Source organism: Populus trichocarpa, chromosome 9 (genome assembly GCF_000002775.5).
Source record: "Populus trichocarpa isolate Nisqually-1 chromosome 9, P.trichocarpa_v4.1, whole genome shotgun sequence".
Taxonomy (NCBI): domain Eukaryota; kingdom Viridiplantae; phylum Streptophyta; class Magnoliopsida; order Malpighiales; family Salicaceae; genus Populus; species Populus trichocarpa.
This window is the reverse complement of record NC_037293.2, coordinates 143,728-161,600: the sequence shown is the minus strand read 5'-3', so window position 1 is coordinate 161,600 and position 17,873 is coordinate 143,728. Positions and strand designations below refer to the sequence as shown.

The following is a 17,873-nucleotide window of genomic DNA, read 5'->3' as shown; positions in this document are numbered from 1 at the left end:
GTCTTATTTTCCATACAAGTCTATTGGGCATCTCTCTTTCTCTTACCTGGGCAAGTAATTAAAAATATGGAGCAAATTATGAAATCCTTTCTTTGGTCAGGTTCAGATATGAGAACTACTGGGGCTAAAGTGGCTTGGGATCAGGTATGTCTTCCAAAAAAGGAGGGGGGGCTAGGAATAAAAAGGATAACAGAATGGAACAAGATTGCTTTGTTGAAACACATTTGGAACCTGTGCAATGACTCAGATGGCTCAATATGGTCTACTTGGATCAGATCCAATCTGTTGCGAGGTAGGAATTTCTGGACAATCAAGACGCCACAGAATTGCTCTTGGGCTTGGGGAAAGATTCTAAAGCTCAGATCCTTAGCATGGCCGAAGATGAAGTACATCATAGGAGATGGAATGACAACCTCTCTATGGTTTGATAATTGGCATCCTCACAGCCCACTCGCGGATTCTTACGGGGAAAGATTCATCTATGATTCAGGTATGGTCAAGAACGCGAAGGTGAATGTGCTAATTCAGAACTCAGAATGGAAAACTCCTACCACCCAAGCTATTGGCTGGCACCCCATTATAGAAGCTATTCCTTCCAATTCTAATCCTAAGATGGGGCAAAAGGATGAGATAGTTTGGTTGGATTCGCCAAATCACAGATTCTCGGTCAAAGTAGCTTGGGAACAACTAAGACGTCATCGTCAGATGGTTGAATGGCATGACATTGTGTGGTTCAAGAATGCTGTTCCAAGACATTCATTTCTTCTATGGATGGCTGTCCAACAGAAACTCACAACTCAAGATAAACTTCATCGGTTTGGTATACATGGTCCCAATAGATGCTCACTCTGTCTCCGCAACAATGAGGATCACAACCACTTGTTCTTTGAATGCTCCTATACTAAAGCGATCTGGTGGGATGTTTGTGACAGATGCGACATTCCAAGAATGACAAAAGGCTGGGATGAATAGATTCGATGGGCCACTGTCTTTTGGCATGGCAAGAGTTTCGTCAATTTTTCTCGTAAACTGAGTTTTGCAGCTACTTTTTTTTTTTGGTAAGTTGACGTATGTATTAAAAGAAGAAGATACATATCATGTATGGCAAGAACGGAATGCAAGGATCTTTGCTGGACTGTCTAGAACTTCGAATTTGGTCTTTAATCAAATCGAATGCATCATTCGTGATAAGCTTGATTTGATGAGGAATGTCGTACCAACAAATGAAAACAAAAGGATCCAACGAGCTTGGAGGGTGAATACCATAGATTCTTAATTTGTTAGTTAGCTGGTTGTATTGGTTTCCCTCACGAATCTAGTGAGGTGTCAGTTTTATGGTCGGTGGCTAGCCTGTAGCCATCTGTTGTTTTATGTTTCTGTTATCATTGTAAATCTGGGGTATGCCCCTTATAATGTTTGTATCTTCTTCTTTTAATACATACGTCAACTTACCCAAAAAAAAGACATGTTGTCGAAAATAAGAGTTTAGTTCCCAACTTTCCCTATAAGGTCTTCCAAAAGTAGCTAAGGAACTTAACATCACGATCTAACACTATACTCTTAGGAATGCCATACAAACGTACAGTCTCCCTAAAAAACAAGTCTGCGATATGAGATGCATCATCCGTTTTATTGCATGTAATGAAATGCGCCATTTTAGAAAACCTATCAACCACAACAAAAATAGAGTCTCTACCTTTCTTTGATCTAGGTAAACCTAAAATAAAGTCCATAGAGATATCTACCCAAGGTTCAGTAGGCACAAGTAATGGTGTATATAGTCCATGCGGTTATACTCTAGATTTTGCCTTTCTACAAGCAATGCATTGTTGACAAATTCGTTGCACATCTCTTTTCATCTTTGGCCAACAAAAATGCTCATGCAATACATCCAAGGTTTTCGCAACCCCAAAGTGACCCATTAAACCACCCCCATGTGCTTCACGAACAAGCAATTCACGCAAAGAACTAGCAGGAACACACAATCTATTCTCTTTGAACAAATAACCATCCATCAAATAAAACTTACCAAAAGCTGAATGTCCACATTCATTATAAATCTCGGCAAAGTCAGAATCATTATCATACAATTCCTTCACATATTCAAAGCCTAGCAATCTAGTATTCATTGTGTGTAAAAGAACATACCTGCGCGAAAGTGCATCAACTACGATGTTCTCTTTGCCTTGCTTATACTTGATTACGTAAGGAAAAGTTTCAATGAATTCAACCCATTTTGCATGCCTCCTATTCAACTTACCTTGTCCTTTCAGATGTTTCAAGGACTCATGATCCGAATGGATTACGAACTCTTTTGGCCACAAGTAATGCTGCCATGTCTCAAGTGCTCTTACCAATGCATATAGTTCTTTGTCGTAATTGGGATAGTTCAAGGTCGCTCCACTTAATTTCTCACTAAAATATGCAATAGGTCTCCGATCCTGCATCAAAACAGCACCTATTCCCATTCCAGATGCATCACATTCTATTTCAAATGCTTTCGTAAAGTCAGGTAAAGCCAAAACAGGTGCAGAACATAATATATCTTTCAAAAGAACAAAAGCCAATTCTTGTTCCTCCCCCCATTTAAACCCAACTGACTTTTTAACAACTTCATTCAAGGGTGCAGCTATTGTACTAAAATCTTTCACAAAACGCCTATAAAAACTAGCTAACCCATGAAAACTCCTTACCTTACTTACCGATTTGGGTGTAGGCCAATCCCGGATGGCTTTAACTTTCTCCTCATCTATCTCGATACCCTGTGCAGTTACAACATAGCCAAGAAACACAATTTTCTCCATGCAAAAGGCACACTTATTGCTTCTTGAGTCATATATATATTTGGATTGCGCTGCTCAGTTTCGCAAGAACCGCAAGAAGGTGAGACGAGAGGTGTGAGCGTGTGAGGACATTAAGAGTGATTGAGCGAAACACGAGCGACGTGAGGATAATTTTTTTTTACCACTAACCAATTTTTGCAGGTACTATCATGTCAGATCAAAACAACACACCACCCCATCCCGAGGGAGAACTTACGTTCCAAATGCAAGCCATGACGCAGATGATGGAAAGGATGAATTTTGTGATGGGAAACGTGTGTGACAGACTTGATAGGGTGGAGAAACGTGGTAACGAGGCTGGTACAAGCACCCAAAATGTGAGGAAGCTTGGGTCTGAACCAAAAGCAAACAATGGCAGTAGGGCCGAAAGGCCAAGGTGGGCTGATTATGAGTATTTTGAGGAGGCCATTGATGATATTGGTGATGGTGGTTTTGAGGATGAGGCCATAGGCCATCGGGAAGGTTTTCGGCAGCCTAGAAACCGAAGGGATTATGGGAATAGAACTAGGGGCCAATTCGGCCAAAGGGAAAATTTCCGTAGTGTTGGGGGACATGCTGATTTAGATGGTGATTTCAAACTGAAAATACCTTCTTTTCAAGGTAAAAACGATCCCGAGGCATATTTGGAGTGGGATCAGAATGTTATTAGTAGAAGGAGTGGAGAGAGGCCTGTAGCGTCGTGGGAGGAGATGAAAGTGTTGATGAGAAGGCGATTTGTGCCTAACCACTATTATAGAGATTTATATCTGAAATTCCAGGGTTTGAATCAGGGTTCTAGGTCCGTGGATGAGTATTTCAAGGAGATGGAGATCGCCATGATTCGGGCCAATGTGATTGAGGATCGGGAAGCTACTATGGCTAGATCTCTAAATGGGCTGAATAGGGATATTGCAAATGTTGTAGAATTACAACATTGTGTGGAATTGGACATGGTCCATATAGCAACAAAGGTGGAGAGGCAAATAAAGAGAAGGGGCAGTACACGTTTTCAGACCAATTCGGCTTCATCTTCCTCAATATGGAGGCCAAATTTGAAGAGAGAGGGGGCTGTCCAACCAAAGCCTTATGCAAATGCCGAACCACCTAAGGCCAAAAAGGATACTCATACGGATGGAAAAGGTAAATTTGAATTTCAACCTACTCGTGATAGAGATATTAAATGCTTTAAGTGTTTAGGGAAGGGGCACATTGCATCTCAGTGTCCAAATCGAAGAGTTATGCTTACAAGAGACAATAAGGAGGTTGAATCTGAAAGTGACAAATCTGAAAGTGAAGAGATGCCACCTTTGGTGGATTGAAGTGATAAGGAGATTGCATATCCTGTTGAAGGAGAGGCCTTGTTTATAAGGCATCGCTGAACATGCAAATCAAAGAAGATGATGTAGATCAGCAACGGGAAAATATATTTCACACTAGATGTCACATCCAAAACAAGGTATGTAGCATGATAATTGATGGAGGTAGTTGTGCTAATGTTGCTAGTGATACCCTTGTGAAGAAATTGAATCTGAGTTGTATTAAGCATTCTAGGCCTTATAGATTGCAATGGTTGAATGAATGTGGTGAAGTGAGGGTTACTAAGCAGGTTTTGATTGCGTTTGCTATTGGAAAGTATTCTGATGAGATTTTGTGTGATGTAGTCCCAATGCATGCTAGTCACTTACTTTTAAAGCGTCCATGACAGTTTGATCGGAAAGCGATTCATGATGGGTTTAGAAATAGGTTCACTATTGTAAAGGATGGTAAAACCATCACTCTTGTACCTCTTTCCCCAAAACAAGTATATGATGATCAAATAAAATTAAAAAAAGAATGTGAGGATGGGAAGAGTGAAAATTCACGTGAGGACAATGGTGAGAGAAAACCATCAGATTCGGCTAAACCTAAATCATTAATTAAACCAGTTGAGAGTGGAGGTAAAAACCGAGTGAAGAAAGTAAGCTCGTGTGATGATAGTAGTGTGGAAAAATTAAAGAAACAACCTAATTTTTATGCAAAAGGATCTCAAATCAGATCTGCATTTTTCACTAATAAGCCAATGATCTTACTTATGTATAAGGGCCTTATTTTAACACTAACGATCTTGATTATGCTATTCCTAGTGTGGCTGTTTTTTTGATGCAGGAGTTTGATGATGTATTCCCTGAAGACATCCCTAATGGATTACCACCATTAAGGGGGATTGAACATCAAATTGACCTTGTGCCCGGAGCTTCGATTCCTAACCGTCCAGCCTATAGAAGCAACCCCGAGGAGACAAAGGAGCTTCAAAGGCAAGTAGATGAGTTGATGATGAAGGGGTACATTCGTGAGAGTATGAGTCCTTGTGCTGTGCCAGTGCTACTTGTGCCTAAAAAGGATGGAACATGGAGGATGTGTGTTGATTGTCGTGTTGTCAATAACATAACGGTAAAGTATCGACATCCTATTCCTAGGCTTGATGACATGCTAGATGAGTTACATGGATCATGTATTTTCTCTAAGATTGACCTAAAAAGTGGGTACCATCAGATTAGGATGAAAGAGGGTGATGAGTGGAAAACTGCATTTAAGACTAAGCATGGTTTGTATAAATGGTTAGTCATGCCGTTTGGACTTACAAATGCGCCTAGCACGTTTATGCGTTTAATGAATCATGTATTGCGTGCGTTTATAGGTAAGTTTGTTGTTGTGTATTTTGATGACATTGTGATCTATAGCAACTTAAATGAGCATCTTGATCATTTGCGTAATGTACTTAGTGTGTTGCGTAGTGAGCAATTATATGCTAATCTTAAGAAGTGCACCTTTTGTATGGAAAAAATTATTTTTCTTGGCTATGACGTAACTGCGCAGGGTATCGAGATGGACAAGGAGAAAGTTAAGGCCATCCGGGATTGGCCTACACCAAAATCGGTAAGTGAGGTAAGGAGTTTTCATGGACTTGCTAGTTTTTATAGAAGGTTTGTGAAGGATTTTAGTACTATTGCTGCACCTTTAACTGAAATTGTGAAAAAGTCTGTTGGATTCAAACGGAATGATGAACAGGATAAGGCTTTTAATTTGTTGAAAGATAAACTTTGTTCGGTGCCTGTTTTAGCTTTGCCAGACTTTACGAGAGCTTTTGAAGTTGAATGTGATGCTTCAGGTATTGGTATAGGAGCTGTGTTAATGCAGGATAAGAGGCCCATTGCGTATTTCAGCGAAAAACTTAATGGGGCAGCCTTGAATTACCCTACATATGACAAGGAGCTCTATGCCTTGTTAAGAACTCTAGAGACGTGGCAGCATTACTTGTGGCCTAAGGAGTTTGTGATACATTCTGATCATGAATCATTGAAGCACTTGAAAGGGCAAGGTAAGTTGAGTAAGAGACATGCCAAATGGGTGGAATTTATTGAAACCTTTCCGTATGTGATCAAGTATAAGCAAGGAAAAGAAAACATTGTGGCTGATGCCCTTTCGCGCAGGTATGTTCTTTTATCTACTTTGGATGCTAGATTTCTAGGATTTGAACACATAAAAGAATTGTACAGGATGATAGTGATTTTGCTAATGTTTACAATACTTGCAAAACTTCAGCTTTTGGAAAGTTTTATAGACTTGATGGATATTTGTTTAAATAGAGTCGATTGTGTGTTCCATTAAGTTCTATGCGTGAATTGCTTGTACGTGAAGCACACGGGGGCGGGTTAATGGGGCATTTTGGTGTTGTTAAGACTTTGGATGTGTTGCATGAGCATTTTTATTGGCCTAAAATGAAAAAAGATGTGCAACGCATATGTGATAAATGCATAACTTGTAGGAAAGCAAAGTCTAGGACTCAACCACATGGCTTGTATACCTTTTTTTTTGGTAAGTTGACGTATGTATTAAAAGAAGAAGATACAAACATTATAAGGGGCATACCCCAGATTTACAATGATAACAGAAACATAAAACAACAGATGGCTACAGGCTAGCCACCGACCGTAAAACTGAAACCTCACTAGATTCGTTAGGGAAACCAATACAACCAGCTAACTAACAGATTAAGAATCTATGGTATTCACCCTCCAAGCTCGTTGGATCCTTGTGTTTTCATTTTTTGGTACGACATTCCTCATCAAATCAAGCTTATCACGAATGATACATTCGATTTGATTAAGGACCAAATTCGGAGTTCTAGACATTCCAGCAAAGATCCTTGCATTCCGTTCTTGCCATACATGATACACTGTAGCTGCAAAACTCAGTTTACGAGAAAAATTGACGAAACTCTTGCCATGCCAAGAGACAGTGGCCCATCGAATCCATTCATCCCAGCCTTTTGTCATTCTTGGAATGTCGCATCTGTCACAAACATCCCACCAGATCGCTTTAGTATAGGAGCATTCAAAGAACAAGTGGTTGTGATCCTCATTGTTGCGGAGACAGAGTGAGCATCTATTGGGACCATGTATACCAAACCGATGAAGTTTATCTTAAGTTGTGAGTTTCTGTTGGACACCCATCCATAGAAGAAATGAATGTCTTGGAACAGCATTCTTGAACCACACAATGTCATGCCATTCAACCATCTGACGATGACGTCTTAGTTGTTCCCAAGCTACTTTGACCGAGAATCTGTGATTTGGCGAATCCAACCAAACTATCTCATCCTTTTGCCCCATCTTAGGATTAGAATTGGAAGGAATAGCTTCTATAATGGGGTGCCAGCCAATAGCTTGGGTGGTAGGAGTTTTCCATTCTGAGTTCTGAATTAGCACATTCACCTTCGCGTTCTTGGCCATACCTGAATCATAGATGAATCTTTCCCCGTAAGAATCCGCGAGTGGGCTGTGAGGATGCCAATTATCAAACCATAGAGAGGTTGTCATTCCATCTCCTATGATGTACTTCATCTTCGGCCATGCTAAGGACCTGAGCTTTAGAATCTTTCCCCAAGCCCAAGAGCAATTCTGTGGCGTCTTGATTGTCCAGAAATTCCTACCTCGCAACAGATTGGATCTGATCCAAGTAGACCATATTGAGCCATCTGAGTCATTGCACAGGTTCCAAATGTGTTTCAACAAAGCAATCTTGTTCCATTCTGTTATCCTTTTTATTCCTAGCCCCCCCTCCTTTTTTGGAAGACATACCTGATCCCAAGCCACTTTAGCCGCAGTAGTTCTCATATCTGAACCTGACCAAAGAAAGGATTTCATAATTTGCTCCACATTTTTAATTACTTGCCCAGGTAAGAGAAAGAGAGATGCCCAATAGACCTGTATGGAAAATAAGACTGAATTAATCAGTTGTACCCGTCCTGCATACGAGAGTGCTCTACAAGTCCAATGTCGAACTTTAGAGGTGATTCGATCCACGAGGCCCTTACAATAAATAGCCTTTAGTCTGGACGAGAGAAGAGGTACTCCCAAATATTTCATAGGGAGCTCCCCCTCTCTAAACCCAAGAATATGAATAATTTGTTCCCTCTCAGCATTTAACACACCGCTCAAGAAGATGTCACTTTTGTTTGGATTTGGATACAGACCTGATAGATCTTGAAACTTTGTGAGCACAGTTCTGATCATACGAATTGAGTTTACATCCCCGTTGCTAAAAATCATCAAGTCATCAGCAAAACAAAGATGAGAAATTTTGTCCTTCTTGCATCTCCAGTGGAACTTGAATTCTTGGTTGGCACTCATCTTGCAGAATAGCCCTGACAGGATTTCCATACATAGGACAAACAAATATGGGGACAATGGATCCCCTTGTCTCAGCCCTCTTCCCCCTTGAAAGTAACCTGCAAGCTCACCATTGACGTTGATAGAGAATTGACATGATGTAACACAAACCATGATCCAATCAATGACTGTTGTAGGGAATCCCATTTTTATTAACATAGCGTCAACGAAATCCCACCGCACCGAGTCATAAGCCTTCATCAGATCAACTTTCATAGCACAACGAGCAGGTCCCGTAGATTTATGATAGCCTTTCATTAGTTCCTGAGACAAAAGAATGTTATCACTGATTCTCCGTCCTGAGATAAAAGCAGTCTGATATGGACCAACTAAGGATGGCAAAACAACTTTGATTCTCCCAGCTAGAATCTTAGCGATCCAACTAAGGCTTGTATACACCCCTTTGCCTGTACCTAAGGAACCATGGGTAGACATTTCGATGGAGTTCGTCTTAGGTTTACCTAGGTCAAAACGGGGTAGGGATTCAATTTTTGTAGTTGGTGATAAGTTTTCAAAGATGGCACACTTTATTCCACGTCATAAAACCGATGATGCCACTAACATTGCTGATTTGTTCTTTAGAGAGATAGTACGACTTCACGGGGTCCCTAAGAGTATTGTTTCTGATAGAGATGTTAAGTTACTTAGCTATTTTTGGAATGTTATGGGGAAAATTAGGTACTAAACTGTTGTTTTCAACTACTTGTCACCCCCAAACAGATGGACAAACCGAAGTAGTTAATAGGACCTTAACACAACTTCTGCGTGCTGTCATTCAAAAGAACTTAAAGAATTAGGAAGATTGTTTGCCATTTATAGAGTTTGCATATAATCGTAGTGTGCACTCTACTACTGAATTTTCACCATTTGAAATTGTGTACGGATTTAACCCTTTAACTTCAATGGATTTGATTCCTTTGCCTGTTGATGAAAGGGTTAGTTTGGATGGTAATTGTAAAGCGCAGGTGGTGAAGACACTCCATGAGAGTGTGCGGCAACAGATTGAAAAGAGAAATCGTGTGTATGCGACCAAAGCCAACAAGGGGCGCAAACATGTTGTCTTTCAGCCCGGCGATTGGGTTTGGGTGCATAAGCGCAAGGAGAGATTTCCGGCCCATAGAAAATCAAAGCTACAACCACGAGGAGATGGGCCATTTCAGTACATGAGAGGATCAATGACAATGCTTATAAAGTTGATTTGCCAGGTGAGTACGGTGTTAGTGCTACCTTTAATGTTTCTGATCTTACTCTGTTTGATGTAGGCGATGATTCGAGGTCGAATCCTTTTGAAGAGAGAGGGGATGATGCGGATCAGCCCAACACCAAGCGTAATCATGCCAACGACGTATTGGAGGTGCCAATTGGGCCAATCACAAGAGCTAGGGCAAAGAAGCTTAAAGAAGCATTGAATGGGCTTGTTCAGAACTTATGGAGCAAGATGGACCTAGAGGGGCTTGGGACATTTAAGGAGCATGATGGACAGCCTTTAATTCATCTAGTTCAGGTCCAAGAAGAGCCCAATTCGTGTGGAACAAGGGGTTGATATGTCCGGCCCAATACCAGCCTTGTTAGGCTTGTTTTTTTCCTAATGCTACAAGGATAAAAAGTCAGCAATTTATTCTCCTAATTAAGTAAGGAAGTTGGCCATATCTTATTCCTAAAGAGGGGAGGACTATTTAATGCTTTTCCTAACATAGAAAGGAAAGTAATTAAATCAGTAACAAAGGAGGAAATTTGTTTTCTTATTTGTCCAAGTTAAACAAGGAAATCCAAGCTAATCAAGGACATCAAAGGAAAGGGGGCAGCAACACAAATTTTTCAAATCATATTTTTCCTAGTTTATGTAGGCCTTCTTAAGGGTGACAAATCTGATTCTAGAATATTTAGGATGGTAATTTTCGGATTTTTATTATTTTCTTAGTTTTTGGGTTATTATTACTTATTTGGGTCAATTGTAAGTGAGCTTCATATAAGTCCACCTAAGGGGGGTCCATTAGGGTTTCTTTAAGTCTAGAGTCAGTATAAATAAAGGCATAACCAAACATGTAAGGTTACGCAATTTTCAGATCAATAAACTTCTTTGCTGCACTTGTTGTGTGTTGGTGGGATAATCTCCCTTCCTTGGTTCTCTAAAGAACTGAAAACGACTTATCGAAGAACAACTGGCTTCGTGGCGTCATCCTTATACTTCTCATTCGCGAATCAATGTTTGTTTGGTGGGGGTTTCTGTTTCCAATAGTGCTGGTGCCTCGGTACAAGTTATTTTTGTGTCACACTCCTATCAAACCTGATTTACTTGGCTTTCTGGGAATTGGTGTCTTTGCGTGTGGGTTGCGTGACCACGTGATCACGAGGTTCGCATCAGTACGTTTAGGTTGAGTTTCAGATTTACCTTTGGCATCAGTAGGAACATCAACTTTAGCCTTTGGTGGTTCAGTTCTAGAAGGAACATAGGATCTTGGCCGGACAGTACCCTCTCTCTTTAGATTCGGCTTCCAAGATGATGAAGAGCCCGAATTAAACGCTGGTCAAGCATGTCCCTTCCGAAGTTGTCTCTCCACCTTCGTAGCCACGTGAACCATGTCCTCTAGCTCCACATAGTGTTGTAGCTCAACCACATTGGCAATGTCCCGATGCAACCCATTAAGAAATCTAGCCATGGTGGCTTCTCTATCCTCAACAACATTGGCCCGAATCATTGCTATCTCCATCTCTTTGTGATATTCATCTACTGTCTTATAACCTTGATTCAGACCTTGGAGCTTCAGATAGAAGTCTCTGTAATAGTGGTTTGGCACAAATCGTCTCCTCATTAAGACTTTCATCTCCCCCCAAGTCTGAACGGGTCGCTCCCCATTCCTCCTCCTACTAATTTCAATTTGATCCCACCAAATCAATGCATACTCCGTAAACTCAATTCTCACCAATTTCACCTTCTTTTGTTCAGAATAGCTATGGCAATCAAAAATCCAATCTACCATTTTCTCCCACTCCAAATAAGCCTCGGGATCGTTTTTACCTTGAAAGTTAGGAATTTTCAGTTTAATGGTGTCAAAGTCCCCATCCATATCTTCATAAGTGCCCATGCCACGGAAATTCACATTCCTCCTAGCCCTCTTCGGTCCAGACCTGATTCCTTGGCCAGCAGATGCAAAATCATAGTCATCTTCACCCGCATCTGCGTTTTTGTCAACAAACTCTTCAAAATCAGATCTGACATTTCGTACGGCCATACAGACCGTATTTCCTCGGCGATCAGCCCCACTATTCTGTTGTTTTATTGAATTCACCTCATCTTTCAGATCCTTGTACGTTCTAGACAACAGCTCAAGTTGCTGGCCTATGGCTCGCAATTGGAAAGCTACGTCAGCGTTTTGTGTAGCTGATTCGTTGTTTTCAGACATTCTTTGAATCTGCAAAATTTGGTTAGTAGCAGAAAATATATCCTCACACCTCTCGTGTATCACACAAAAAAAAATCAAGGCTTTTCGCTCTAATAAGCTCACTATGCCGTTTACCTCACAACTTCCTTTCTTTTGGTTCTTTAGAAACTGAAATCAACAAATCAAAGTCAGTAGCCTTCGCAGTGCACTCTAATTATAATTTTCAGACTCAAGAATCAATAAATATACTGAAAACAAAGCAAAACAAAACTATGATTATGATTTTGCGAGTAGCAATGCAAATTCATATGAATTGTGGACGAAACGAAGACACGAAATAAAACAGAAGCGAATATTAGCGAAAATAGTTACTTGACTCCTAGATAACCCAAATATAATAGAAACAAAAAGATTTGGACAAAACTAAACAGTAAGGATCACGTTTTGAAACTTGACGCAAATCTAACTTACGCAAATATAATAGAAACAAAAAGATTTTTACGTAACAGAATTGAAACCCAGACCAAACGATCTCGAAATGACCTCAAATTCAATATTTAGTATTATGATACTAAAAAAACAACAAAAATCAATTTATAGGTCGTTCTTTTATGTCTAGGTACCCAAACCTCTTGTATGATCAGTTCGCAGCAGAATTGAACCCCCAATTAAAACCTCCAGAAGCCGATACCAAAATAAGCCTAAATTTAATATATGATGCGATCGCATCCCCGATACACAGAATATGAAGTTTCAATTTATTCTAAGGTGTTTTGCTTATGGTTCACAAAGAGTAGTGTTTCTGCGGCAGAATTGAGCCTCGAATTAAAACCTCAAGCAAAAAATATGAGAATAAGACCATATTTTACATATGATACGATCTCACCCCCAATAGACAGAATATGAAGTTTCAATTGATTCTGAGGTGGTTTGCTTATGGTTCACAAAGAGTAGTGTTTCTGCGACAGAATTGAGCCTCGAATTAAAACCTCAAAGCAAACAATATCAGAATAATCGAAAATTTGATATATGATGCGATCTCACCCCCAATAGACTGAATATGAAGTTTCAATTGATTCCGAGGTGGTTTGCTTATGGTTCACAAAGAGTAGTGTTTCTGCGACAGAATTGAGCCTCGAATTAAAACCTCAAAGCAAACAATATCAGAATAAGCGAAAATTTGATATATGATGCGATCTCACCCCCAATAGACTGAATATGAAGTTTTAGTTGTGTTTCTGCGGCAAAAATTGAATGATCCTTCAAATTTCAACTAATCCCTATCTCTCTTTCTTTTTAATATATTGATATGATTAGAGACAGTAACAAGATGAAATTTAACCCTTTTTGTTTTTTGCTTAGATGACGTAAACACGAAGAACAAGAAGATGGACGCAAACACTGAAAAACTTAAAGGAACACTAAAAAAACAAAAATAACAGAAGGATATGACCTTATATCGGAGCCTAGCACTGATGTGAACCTCGTGATCACGCAACCCACAATCAAGATTGAGATCTGATCCCGGAAAGCCGAAATAGATCTGATAGGAGTGTGACACAATGAAAACCTGCCCCAAGGCACCAGCACTATTGGATTGAGTAGAATGACGCCATGAAGCCAGTTAATCTTTGATAAGTTAGATTCAGTTCGTTCAAGAACTGAAGAATGCAAGAATCACTCTTACACGTTAAAACTGAAAAATTCAGAAGTAATTATCATCCAAGCTGCCGAAATTTTGGCGTACATGAGTTTAAATAGTTCTTAAAAAGTTAACCCTAATGGACACCTTATGTGGACTTAAATGAGGTCCTCTCAAAACTGACCCAAATCCCTAAACTGAAAAGCCTATAACTTAATCCAAACAAGCCTTGGATCCTAACTGAAAACAAAGTATTAATTAAACCCAAACATGAAAGAAAAAAAATAAAAATAACTAACTTGTCATTAAATACCACCAGCCCTTCTTTCCTTGTGTAGTTAGGATTAATAAGGAATCCTTATAAGAAAAGGATTTTGAAAGAAAATATCATCAGAAAATTGCGAGGTAGGAATTTCTGGACAAGGAGAGAGAGAGATAGAGAGAGAGAGAGAGAGTGGTGCTGTCGGAGCTACATCTACTCCGTCCATCGTTGGATTGTTCTCATTTCTGACTATGTTGTTCCTTCCAACCTTCTCTCAACATTGACCGAACGGATTTGTTATCCAATCAACGAGGTAAGAGATATTGATCTCGCAATATTTCTACTATTCTGCATTTTCAGTTCTGGAACTATGAAGAAGTGGTGAAGTTGCAGCATAGTGAATGGATTGTCATAGACATGAAGGCCTTTGCCATATGTGAAGATTAAATCACAGTTCTTTGGAAAAAGTTTCATTTTTTCTTGCTAGTTTCAGAGTGGTTTGTCGTAGCTTGATCTCCTTTGTTCACCGTTGGATCGTTACCATTTTGGAGTATGTTGTTCTTCGGAACCTACTCTACATCTTGACCGAACGGATCATTATTATAATCAGTGTTCTGGGAGATATTGGCCTCGTAATTCTGTAATTCTCTCCTTCCTTCATGAACTATTCTGCATGTTGTTGTTTATGAGTTAGGTTGCTGTTATTTCTGAGTTTAGGTTGCTTCTTGGACTCAGTTTATCTTCTTAGAATTTTGTTCTCTCTAGTATTTGTATGCTACCATAATGTCTCTATGTTCTTCTGTGGAAAATGTTCCAATGGTTAGCTCTAACATTGAACAACACAATCAAGTTAAGTCTAGACATACATTAAGATTACAATTGCAAGATATGTTGAATAGCCATGGGATGAGGATTTCTCAATTTCAAGCTGATTCTGATGTTAGTATAGAGAACCACTCTACTGTCCAAGCTTCTAATGTTGTTCCAGAAATGAACCATGTGTTGGGTTCTAAAGTTGATGAGGTGAAGGTAGGGTCTCATCAACAAGAACAACTAAAACCTAGACCCAAATTGAATTTTTTAACTGCTTTGAAGGGTTCTGATGTTGATGACAATGAGGGTAGCAAGACCCTTGGCATTAGTTCAGTCCGTAATCTGCACTTTGCTCCCCCTACTACGACGGATGGTCGTGTGACAGTAGCTCCTCCACTTGATGTGTTTGAAGATGGCTGCGAATTTTGGAAATCCACCCTAGTTGGTCATTTTTGGGGCAGAAATTACCGTATCCCGTGGTTAATTCTATTGCCAAAAGAATATGGAGCTCCTACGGTCTATCAGAAGTTTTGTCTTCGGATAACGGTTTCTACATCTTCAATTTTGATTCTGTTGATCATGCCACTAATGTGCTGGAAAGAGCCCCATGGCACATGGCCAACAGGCCTTTGGTGCTTAAACGTTGGCAGTCGAACATGCAATTTTTGAAAGATGATTTGGCCAGAGTTCCGGTATGGGTTCGGCTGTATAATGTCCCTCTCGAGTATTGGACTATTAAGGGGTTGAGCTGTGTAGCGAGTGCTGTTGGAGTCCCCCTTCATGCGGATCATACGACATTGTTGCGTAAAAGGCTTAGTTACGCAAGAGTTTGCGTTGAGATAGATGCTTCGAAGACGTTGGTTAAGGAATATGATCTTCGCTGTCCAAATGGGTTATTCATAACAATTTCAGCTGAGTACGAATGGATACCGTCGAAGTGCAGTAATTGCAATGTCTTTGGACACACCACAGCACTTTGTGCTACTAATAACATTGATAATCTTAAAGTGGTGCAGAGGGTAAGAGGAATCTAGGAGCTATGAACTCTAAATCTGCGGATAACAAGCAGAATCAGTTTCAGTGGCAGGTAGTTGGTAAACGAAACAAGGGTTCTGTGAGTGGGGAGAATGCCCCCTTGGCATCTAAAGTGGGTAATTGTAATGAGAATGGTTGTTCAACATCTGGTATAAATATGTCTGATTGTAAGATGATTGATCATGCGGCATCAGATGTGCACAATGCTGCTTGTCATGAAGATGAAAATCCTTCCTCTCCTCTTGCCTTGAAGAGTTTACGAGAAGACATGAATCAGGAGCAAGGGGCTGCAAGTACTGCTTTAGATCAAGATATGGACACAATGGGAGGTGATACAGATGGGGAACAAACCGATAAGGAGTCAACATCAACGATCCTGACAACCCCTCAAACCCTGAATTCCACCGAAAGGGAAACTGTTAATCAGTTAGCTATTAAGGCTAGAGACTCTCTAGAGAAAAAGAAAAAGGGTTCAAAAGCCTCTTCAAAGAAGCATAAGAAATCTGGCTCCTCTCCAGGAGGCACGTCAAGGTAATCTTTGTGTTGCTGTTTGTACTCCTCTCTATTTTCCTATGATTATTGGATGTTGGAATATTAGAGGTTTGAATGATCCTATAAAGCATTCAGAATTGCGTCGGCTCATCCATCAAGAGAGGATAGCTCTTTTTGGTCTGGTTGAAACTCGAGTTAAAGACAAGAATAAAGATAATGTTACTCAACTTCTTCTGCGTTCTTGGTCCTTCTTGTATAATTATGATTTCTCTTGTCGTGGGCGTATTTGGGTTTGTTGGAATGCTGATACGGTGAAGGTGGATGTTTTTGGAATGTCAGACCAGGCTATTCATGTTTCTGTCACTATATTAGCTACCAATATCAGTTTCAATACTTCAATTATTTATGGAGACAATAATGCTTCCTTACGTGAGGCATTATGGTCTGATATTGTGAGTCGTAGTGATGGATGGGAGTCAACCCCGTGGATTCTTATGGGTGATTTTAATGCTATCCACAACCAGTCGGACAGGTTAGGAGGGTCTACTACGTGGGCTGGTACTATGGACAGGTTGGATACATGTATTCGAGAAGCGAAAGTAGATGATCTTCGGTATTCAGGTATGCATTATACTTGGTCGAACCAATGTCCTGTGAATCTGATTATGCGGAAACTAGATAGAGTGCTTGTCAATGAGAAGTGGAATCTGAACTTTCCATTATCGGAAGCGAGATTTTTGCCTTCGGGTATGTCAGACCATTCTCCTATGGTGGTAAAGGTTATTGGCAATGATCAGAACATAAAGAAACCATTCAGATTTTTTGATATGTGGATGGATCATGACGAGTTCATGCCCTTGGTGAAGAAGGTATGGGATCACAATTCGGGGGGTTGTCCAATGTATCAGCTGTGTTGCAAACTAAGAAAGCTAAAGCAGGAATTGAAACTTTTCAATATGGCTCACTTCTCCAACATTTCAGATAGAGTGAAAGATGCAAAAAACGAAATGGATAAGGCTCAACAGGCTCTGCATACAGCGCATGCGAATCCAATTTTGTGCATGCGAGAAAGGGATGCTGTTCATAAATACGCTTCTACCGTCAGGGCTGAAGAGAGTTTTTTCAAACAGAAGGCAAGGATACAATGGCTTAGCTTGGGGGATCAGAATACTAGCTACTTTCACAAATCAGTAAATGGAAGACAGAATAGAAATAAGCTTCTATCACTTACAAGGGAGGATGGAGAGGTTGTCGAAGGACACGAGGCAGTCAAATCAGAAGTAATTGCATACTTCCATCGTGTGTTAGGAGTTGATCAGATGCCTAGGGTTCTTAACGAGGAAGTGATGGAATCGGCAATTAACTTGAAACTGTCTTCAACGCAACAGCATGTACTCGCACAAGATGTAACAAGGGAGGAGATTAAGCATGCTATGTTTAGTTTGAAGAACAACAAAGCCCCTGGTCCGGATGGCTTTAACGCAGGTTTCTTCAAAAGAATGTGGCACATAGTTGGGGAAGATGTAATCAACGCTGTTAGATCCTTCTTTCAGACTCGTAGAATGCTTAAAGAAATGAATGCTACATCCATTTCCCTTATTCCTAAAGTTGCTAATCCTACAAGGTTGACAGATTTTCGTCCTATATCTTGCTGCAATACAGTGTACAAATGCATCGCTAAGATTCTAGCTGGGAGAATCAAAGTTGTTTTGC

At 40.1% G+C, this 17,873-nt stretch overlaps 1 pseudogene; it reads left to right on the top strand.

Annotated features, from left to right (window-relative positions):
* Nucleotides 1–3,532: 3,532 nt before the first annotated feature.
* Nucleotides 3,533–10,263, top strand: LOC127905796 (uncharacterized; annotated as a pseudogene).
* Nucleotides 10,264–17,873: the final 7,610 nt, after the last annotated feature.